The following is an 8,144-nucleotide window of genomic DNA, read 5'->3' on the forward strand; positions in this document are numbered from 1 at the left end:
CCTTAATACAGGGAAGGGCCACTTAAATAACTGTTTGTGTTAGGTTTTTTTTTTTTTTTGTTGTTGTTGTTTTTGTTTTGGAGACAGGGTTTCACTATGTAAACCAGGCTGGCCTAGAACTCCCTCTGTAGACCAGGCTCGCCTGGAACTCTCAGAGCTTCGCCTGCTTCTGCTTCCCAAGTACTGGGGTTAAAGGCATGGACCACTCCAAGCAGCTTTATGTTCATATTTTGATAATCGTTTTATAAGCATCTATTTTAAGATAATTTTAGTACATTTAACAGCCTATGTATCTGTGACTAGAAAGAAATGTGTAGAGCCATGTATCTGAACTTTTATTTAAATATTATGCAAAAGTTTACAGTTAATAGCATGCAAGTTTAATACATACAAAATGCCTTCTTTTATACAATATGCATTGCACCAGGACTCACAATATATTCAATAGTGAATAAAAATGTGACATTTATGCCATTTATGATCAGTACCATTTGGAGGAAAAGTTGCCACTTTGGCAATCCTCCATTTAAAGCTGGTTGATATCTATTTGCCTTGATTAAGTGTTTTACAATGATTGTATCTATGAGAGACACTTGGAATTAGAAAATGCCTACTGTGGTCACTACTCCCACTCCCTACATAGGCAAGAAGTCTGAAGTATTGCTGTGGTCACTACCCCCACTCCCTACATAGGCAAGAAGTCTGAAGTATTGATTTTTGTCATTTCTTATAGAGCCAAAGTTTCTAAATTTTACTTGAAAAGTAAAAGCTGAGTTAATTTATAAAATAAAAAATTGGTGGGGCACAACTGTAGCTGTGTTCAGTGGTAAAGAACACTTGTTGCTTTTGCAGAAGACCCAGGTTGTATTCCCAGCACCCACATGCTGGCTCACAACTGTCTATAATTCCAGTCTCAGGGGATCCAATGCCCTCTTCTGACCTCTTCAGGCATCTGGCACACATGTGGAACACATACACACAGGCATGCAAAAGGCTCATACTCATAAAATTAAAACAAAACAGAATTTCTGGGGCTAGCAAGATGATTCAGCAGATAAAGACACTTGCCAAGCCTAAGGACCTGAGCACACACACACACACACACACACACGCACGCACGCACGCACGCACGCACGCACACATACACGGCACATTAATTAATGTAATAAAAATTGAATAAAACCTTTTGGGCTTCAAGAAGACTTAGTTGGTTAGTTGTGCAAACATGAGAATCTAAGTTTTGATCCCCAGTGCCTAAGTAAAAGCCCCAGGTGGTGGCAAGCTTCTGTAACCCTAGCGCTAAGGGGAGGTGGGCAGAGACAGATGGACCCTGGAGCTCACTGACCGGCTATTTATGCCCATTGGTGAGCTCTGTGTTCAGTGACAGATGCTGTTTCAAAAAATAATGAGGAGAGTGATAAGGACATCCTACATCAACTTCTGACCTCCAAATACTTGCACATACCTGCCCACGCACTTCTGCACATATGCAACTTTATACCACATACACATGCATGTAGAAAGAATTTCTATGCAGCTATAATGCTAATTAGTGTGGGCTTCTTTGTATGTTAATTGTATTTATGTTCCCTAAGTATATAAGGCAAAGCTTAAGATAACACTTTACCAAGTAGGTATCCTCCAACTAGAATTATTAATGGTGACAACTTTGTCCTGGCCTGTGTTTACATGTTCCTATTATTATGTCATGACTATGACATCACTGAAAGGTTAGACATGTCCAATACTATGCACTCCAAAAGTGCCTCTTTAACAATTAGAAGGCATTATGGGAGCTGAAGCAATGGCTCAGCATACTGCTCTTGCAAAGGACTTTTTGAGTTTGGTCCCTAGCATCCATGTCTCACAACCACCTGTAACTTCAGCTCCAGGAGGTGGGATGACCTCTTTTGGCTCTTGGGCACCAGAACACACACACACACACACACACACACACACACACACACACACACACACATCATGATGTTAAGACGGGAGGAGTAGCTAGCCCCTTAGTAAGATACGGGGTAAATATACCAGAAGTCCTTTCCTTGATGCAGTTGCTTACAGATCTTCAGAGTTAAGCCTGCTCCCCTTTTGAATTCTACTTTTTTTTTTTTTGTCTGTTTGTTGGTTTGGTTTGGTTTTTCGAGACAGGGTTTCCTGTGTGTAGCCCTGGCTGTTCTGGAACTCACTCTGTAGACCAGGTTGGCCTCAGAGATGCACTTGCCTCTGCCTCCAGAAGGGCTGGCATTAAAGGCGTGTGCCACCACCGCCCACTGTCCAGCCCCTTTTAAATTCTAACTCCAAACTTCCTCTTATCCAGGTCTCTTCTCTCAGCCGTTGCTGAGATCTGTAGCTTGCCTGTTCTGTTGTTTTTCTCTCAAATTCCCCAAAAAAGTGCCCTTTAGTTTCCTTCTGAGTCTGTTTTCAGATTTTTTTTTCTACCTACCAGACTCTCCAGAAGGTCCTAATATATCCCTGTAACACATTCTGTCCCTCTTCCTAAGGTGGCCACACTGAAGCAATCTCTCTCTTTCTTTTGCATTTCACCATTGCTCTTTTCTGTTACTGGCCTGTTAGGGTGGGCAGCCGCAGACTAGCTTGTTCAGGCTGCCAAACCACAGGCTTTCCCCCTAAAAAACTCCGAAATGTGTTTTCATCTTCCACCTTTTAGTCGGAAAGTCACCTAGGAGAAGTCTTCCCTGGCCATCCAATCATTTTCTTCAATTAGTTTGCTTTTCAGTTCCTGGCTCTCCTAGTTACTCCTGCAGTTACTTATATTGTTTCCCTGGCCAGGCTGAGAAACCCTTGAAGTCAGGGATCCGGTCTGCTGTGGAAGGCACCGTGTCCTCAGAGCCCAGAACAAGCTCTGGCACTTGACTGGAACTCTACAGTGGGTGGCAGATCTCTCTGGATTTGTCCGGCTCGGGGGGGGGGGGGGGGGGGGGGGACGGGGACCGCGGAAACGCTTCTTCCAGTACTGTCAACTCCAACCACGTGGGCGGGGAGGAGGGCGGAGCTCCTTGGACTAACTCGCCGCGACGGCTCCGCCCCAGCCCCGCCCATGTTCGTGTCCTCTCTTGCGGGTCTCCATAAAGTTCCTTTGGCGGCGCGGCGCGCGGGGGCTTCTGGGAGCTGACCGCCGCGGCCAATCAGGAAGCGCGGGCGAGCGCGCGAGAAGCGGCGGCGGCGGCGTAGTGCGGCACCCGGCAGCGGACGGCAGACCCGCGGCGGAGCTAGGTAAGGAGTGCGAGCTGCAGGTGGTCGCGTGGGACCCGGCCTGGAAGCAGGACCCCGAGGCTGGCTGGAACCCCATCCCGAGTTGGTAGTCACGAGGCTCGCGCTGCCTTTCTTGAGGCAGCTGGGAACGCCGGCCGGCGACCCCTCACCGGGCGCTGTGACTAGGCTCTTCCGAGCGTGGTCCTCCTCACTGGTGTGCTATCGCCACGCCCACCCGCGCTCGCGGCTGCCGGGCGTCAGCCGGCCTGGCTGCGGTCCTTGAGGGGTGTCCTTCCAGAGAATGGCTCTTTCGAGTAAAGACGACCCAGCGAAGCCCTGCCGACTCCCGTCTCCTCTGCTGAGAATCCAACGGGATGCTAATGGTTGCCACTCCGGTTGGCTCACCTGTCTCTGGGTGCCCTGCATCCTATCTTCTGTAAGGGTTCCCCGGTTATACTGGGTCCCTTTTGAAAGAAAATCACAGCATGCTGGGCATGGTGTCGTTGTCAAAGCGAGCTTGAAGCCAGCTTAGTCTGTGTCAGACCCTGTCCCAGCCCTACCCCGCATAGATGGCTTTCAGCACAGGCAAAGGGCAGCGCTGGTGTTCTGTTTGGGAACACATTTTGTGTTCTGTCTGGGGGGGCACCGTAGTCCAAACCTATTACCGTACCAGGAACATTCGTTTATTTCATAAAAATACCCAAGCATCGTTTTCCCACTCGTTCCCACTGGCCGTTTGTTTGGGGCATTTTTAATTTTTTTTTAAATTTATGCTGAGCTCATCCAGCTTTAAATACCTGTGCATTAGGTTAAAAGCCTATATTTATATTTTTGGCCTGGGCTCCTCTCTCTGACCTTTATCCAGCTGCCTACTTAACATCTTGAGATTGTCTGATCACCTGCTGAAACAAGATAAAGCTAGCAAACTCCCTTCTATCCCCCCCCAACTCCTCAGCCTATCTATCTATCTATCTATCTATTTATTATTTTTTTGAGGGAGGGACAGGTTTTCTGCTCTGCAGCCCAGGCCTGCCTTAAACTTTAGATCCTCCTGCCTCAGTTTCCTGGGTGCTGGGATGACGGGTGTGTGAGGTCTAGCAGTATTTGCCTGCCACTGACCTTTTTCTCCTTCCTTCCCCTTCTTCCTCCTCCTCTTGTACTTGGGAGAGACTCCAAGGCGTCATTGAGCTACATCCCCAGTCCCTCGTTCCATTTTCTCTCGTTTAGTAATATAAAAAGGGTCTGGCCAATAATCTTTGAGTCTCCATTGGCTGTCTCCCACTCCCCCCAGTCCGTACTCAGTGTTTGCCACCAGGACGCCAGTCACCATCACTTCTTAGTTGCATTGTTGAAGTAGCTTTTCTTTTGGGCTTCCTGCTTCTGCCTTGCTTTTCATCCCAGCAGCTAAAGAGCTCACCGGATCATACCCCACCCCCCCTCCCAAGCTGAATGTGCAGGTGAATGCTTGTAATCCTAGCACTTAGGAGTTTGAGGCAGGAGCATCTCAAGTTTGAGGTCAGCCTGGACTACAAGTGAGATCCAGTCTGAAGAATCTCCATATTCCCCAACTCTCCAGTAAGTCTTCTCAATAAATAATAATAGTAATAGTAATCAAAAATAAGATTCCCATCGTGAGCTGGAAGACTTTTAATAATCTCACCCACGCTCTCTGTCTGCTACCCCGTCTGCGGCTGCTGGACACGCTTTGATTCAGGGCTTTGCGCTTGCAGTTGGATGTCTGCTTTGCCCGTCCCCTTACTTGGAGCCTTTCTTAGAGGGGCATCTGGGGTGTAAGACTTGCCTCACTCCTTGTCTTCACTGCTGTAGTTGTTCTTAGCATTTAGCTTTGACTTGTTCTGTGGATTGTTTATTTTCTCCCTGTAGAACAGGAGGGCCTAGGACTTAGGTCTGGTATACAGTAGAGCTCAATAAATATAAAATAAATGAATGTTTTTAATAATATAGGCCTGGAAGATATCACATAAATAAACAATAAACATAAATATAAAATATAGTTTAGGACTCATTTTAAAGGGCTAGAGCCATATAACACTTGCCTACTATGAGCAAGGGTCTGGCTTTGATCCCTAGCACTGGAGGAAGGGGCAGGGATATTGGAAGAGAGACCTTAACGAAATAAAAGTAAATCATGGGAATAGAGAGAAATTTTCTGGCAACGGGAGCAGCAAGTACAAAAACCATGAGATATGAACAGTTGGAACTGTGGTGAGTTTAGGCTCTCCCCCCACCCATGTGTGTTCCTGTGTGTATTCTGTGTATGTGGATGCTTTCGTGGAGGCCGGAAGGGAGTGTCATATTCCCTGGAGCTGGAGTTACAGACAACTGTAAGTCACTGATGTGGTGCTGGGAACTGAATGGGATCCTCTAAAGAACAGTAAACTCTGAACTGCTGAGCCATCTCTCCATCCCCGATCCTACAAGGTAGATGTATCGAGTCGGTGGGGAGGTGTCAGAGCAAAGATTAGGAAGTGAGAGGGCCCAGGTCTGTTCGTGTTACAGGTGGTTTTAATTAGCAAACATGATTTTTAGTTCTATTATGTGGCAAACTTAGCTGCTCCGGACTCAGAGTTAAGTACTGGGGAACTTTCCCCTGCAGGAAGACATTTCCAGAAGAGGTGGTCATGATTACTCCACTAGGGAAGAACACACAGAAGGTTCAGAATAATCGGGGAGGGCCTTTGGGTAGGTAGAACTGCCCTCTGTCTTGGCAATATGTGTAGGAGCTCCTGTGTGTGGGGTGGGGATGTGTGTACCTGACATGTACAGGAGTGTGAAGGGAGGAAGCTGCGTAAGGTGCCCAAGGAATAGAGAACTGCAGGGTAGAGCTGGGTAGAGTTGACGACGGTGCAAGGCAGTGTCTGGTCTACAGAGCACCTGGTGCCGTTCTGTCAAAGTCTAAACACTTGTGTAGGGCTTGAAGGTGCCCCTGATGGGTCTAAGATGGGAGGTATTTTGGAATGGCCACTTTGGCCACGGGGAGAATGAGTTAGAAGAAGTGAGAGGTTGTTGAGGTAATCAGGAGGAAGGCATGAGGTCAGAACAGGGAGAGCTGAGGGCATGACTAGTCACAAGGCCTGAGAAGTAAACTGGGAGATAGTCTGGGCTCAGGTGAGAGGGAGCAGATGGTTTCTGGTTAAATTGGCTGTTACAGGGACCCAAGGTGGAGAGCTGGAATTGTTGCTGGCACCCATAGATCAGGCAGGTACAGGTATCAGGTGGACAATTAGAAATAATTGGTTTGGAGAAAGAATCAGAACTCAGATGCAGGAGTCTTCTTTGTTTTGTCCTCATGGTCTTTCCATAACTGTATCTCCTCTGTCTCAAACAACCTAAAGCTGGAAATATTTTGTAGCTTTGCACTGTTTGATGTATGCATGTGTGTGGGGTGAGCATGCCGGTGTATGTGGATGCCAGCAGTCCAGAGGCTTGAGGTAGATGTTGGATGTTTATCATTCCCATCGCAGTTTTTGAGGTAGCAGCTCTCACTGAACCTGGAGCCTAACTAACGATTGGCTTGACTGGCTGAGCAGTGGATCACCAGGATCTACCAGTCAGTGTCTGTCCCTCCCTCAGTGCTGGGGTCAGACTGATACCGCCACACTCAGCTTTGTATGCGGGTGCGAGGATCCAATTCAAATCCTCATGCTTGTGCCACACACACTTTGCCCTGTCAGCCTCCTCAGACAACTCTACACCTACTCCACCAGTGCACTCAAATAGCTTAATCCCCCAACACATAGTTGCTGACTGCCAGAAATTTCTTTTCTAAACTCCGGTGTTGGTTTGTAAGGCCAACTAAAGGTCTCCCTCCTTGCAGTCATTTTGAGTGTCTGGTGCATTCTTACTTTTTGTTCCTTGCACTAGGTATGCCAGACTCAAGGACCCTGGTACAAGACAGATGCCAGATTAACAGGTAGAGCTGTATGCCTGGTATTGATGTGCACTTCCGAGGGGTAGAGTATGGAAATGGTTGGACTGCTTTAGCTGGAGTGTCTTAGCTTCCTCGGAAAGGAGACCCATGAGCCGAGACTGAATGGAGTAAGGGATAAACCTCGTCGATGTTTAGGGATGAGTGCGCTGTAGGTGCAGAGGAAGTGGTGCCTGTAGAAGCCAGTGGCAGCCAGTGAGTTTAGCATATTTGAAGAACCAACAAGAGGTCTTATGGCTGAAGTGCATAGTAGTGGGGAAAAGTGTACAGAAGGGCAGGGGTTGGTATAGGGACAGATGATGGAGTCTCACAGCACACACAGACCTCATGCATGCTAGGCAAGCTCTATTGCTGAGTACCGCCTGCCTCAGCCTTCTGAGTAGCTGGGATTACAGGCAGGCACCCTCATATCTGGCTTTAGTTTACAGATAATGGGAGTTATTAAAGGCTTAGCCCCCCCCTCCCCAAAAAAAAACCCCACATTTTTTGTAGTTCTGAAATTTAAAGCTAGGGCCTTGAACCTGCTAGGTAAGCATTGTACCACTGAGCTACGTTCCCAGCCCTGATTTTCAAAGGCTTATTCCCACCATGAGGCAGAAAACATACCGGGTAGCGAAGGCATCAATATTAGGAATGGGAACCAGCCCTGAAGGTTATTGTCACCTAGATGTGACATGTGCAAGTGGAGCAGGGTGATAGTGGTGGAATAAACAAAAGTGGACTCATGTATTTATGTATTTTAAGAATAAATGAACGTCATAGCAGATAGCATCATGGCGGGGGGGGGGGGGGGAGATCACATGATAAGATAGGAAGCCAGGGAGAGGCTCCCCACTAGGCCCAACCTCTTAAAGGTTCTGCTACCTCTGAATATTGCCACATTGGGGACCAAGCTCTTAGGCCATTGATCTCTTGGAGAGCACACTTCGACTATATCTAAACGATAGTATTAGGTTGAGATTTGAATTGACCT

The 8,144-nt window shown here is 47.4% G+C and overlaps 1 protein-coding gene across 1 annotated transcript in view; it reads left to right on the forward strand.

The window, feature by feature from the left end:
* The first annotated feature begins 3,158 nt into the window (after positions 1–3,158).
* Nup93 (nucleoporin 93) overlaps positions 3,159–8,144 on the forward strand; it is a 105,332-nt gene continuing 100,346 nt past the window's right edge. The window contains exon 1 of the mRNA XM_059264569.1: positions 3,159–3,243. The gene's annotated coding sequence lies outside the window, so the exon portion shown is untranslated. The remainder of the gene's footprint in view (positions 3,244–8,144) is intronic.

The sequence above is a fragment of the Peromyscus eremicus genome, chromosome 5 (assembly GCF_949786415.1).
Source record: "Peromyscus eremicus chromosome 5, PerEre_H2_v1, whole genome shotgun sequence".
Taxonomy (NCBI): Eukaryota; Metazoa; Chordata; class Mammalia; order Rodentia; family Cricetidae; genus Peromyscus; species Peromyscus eremicus.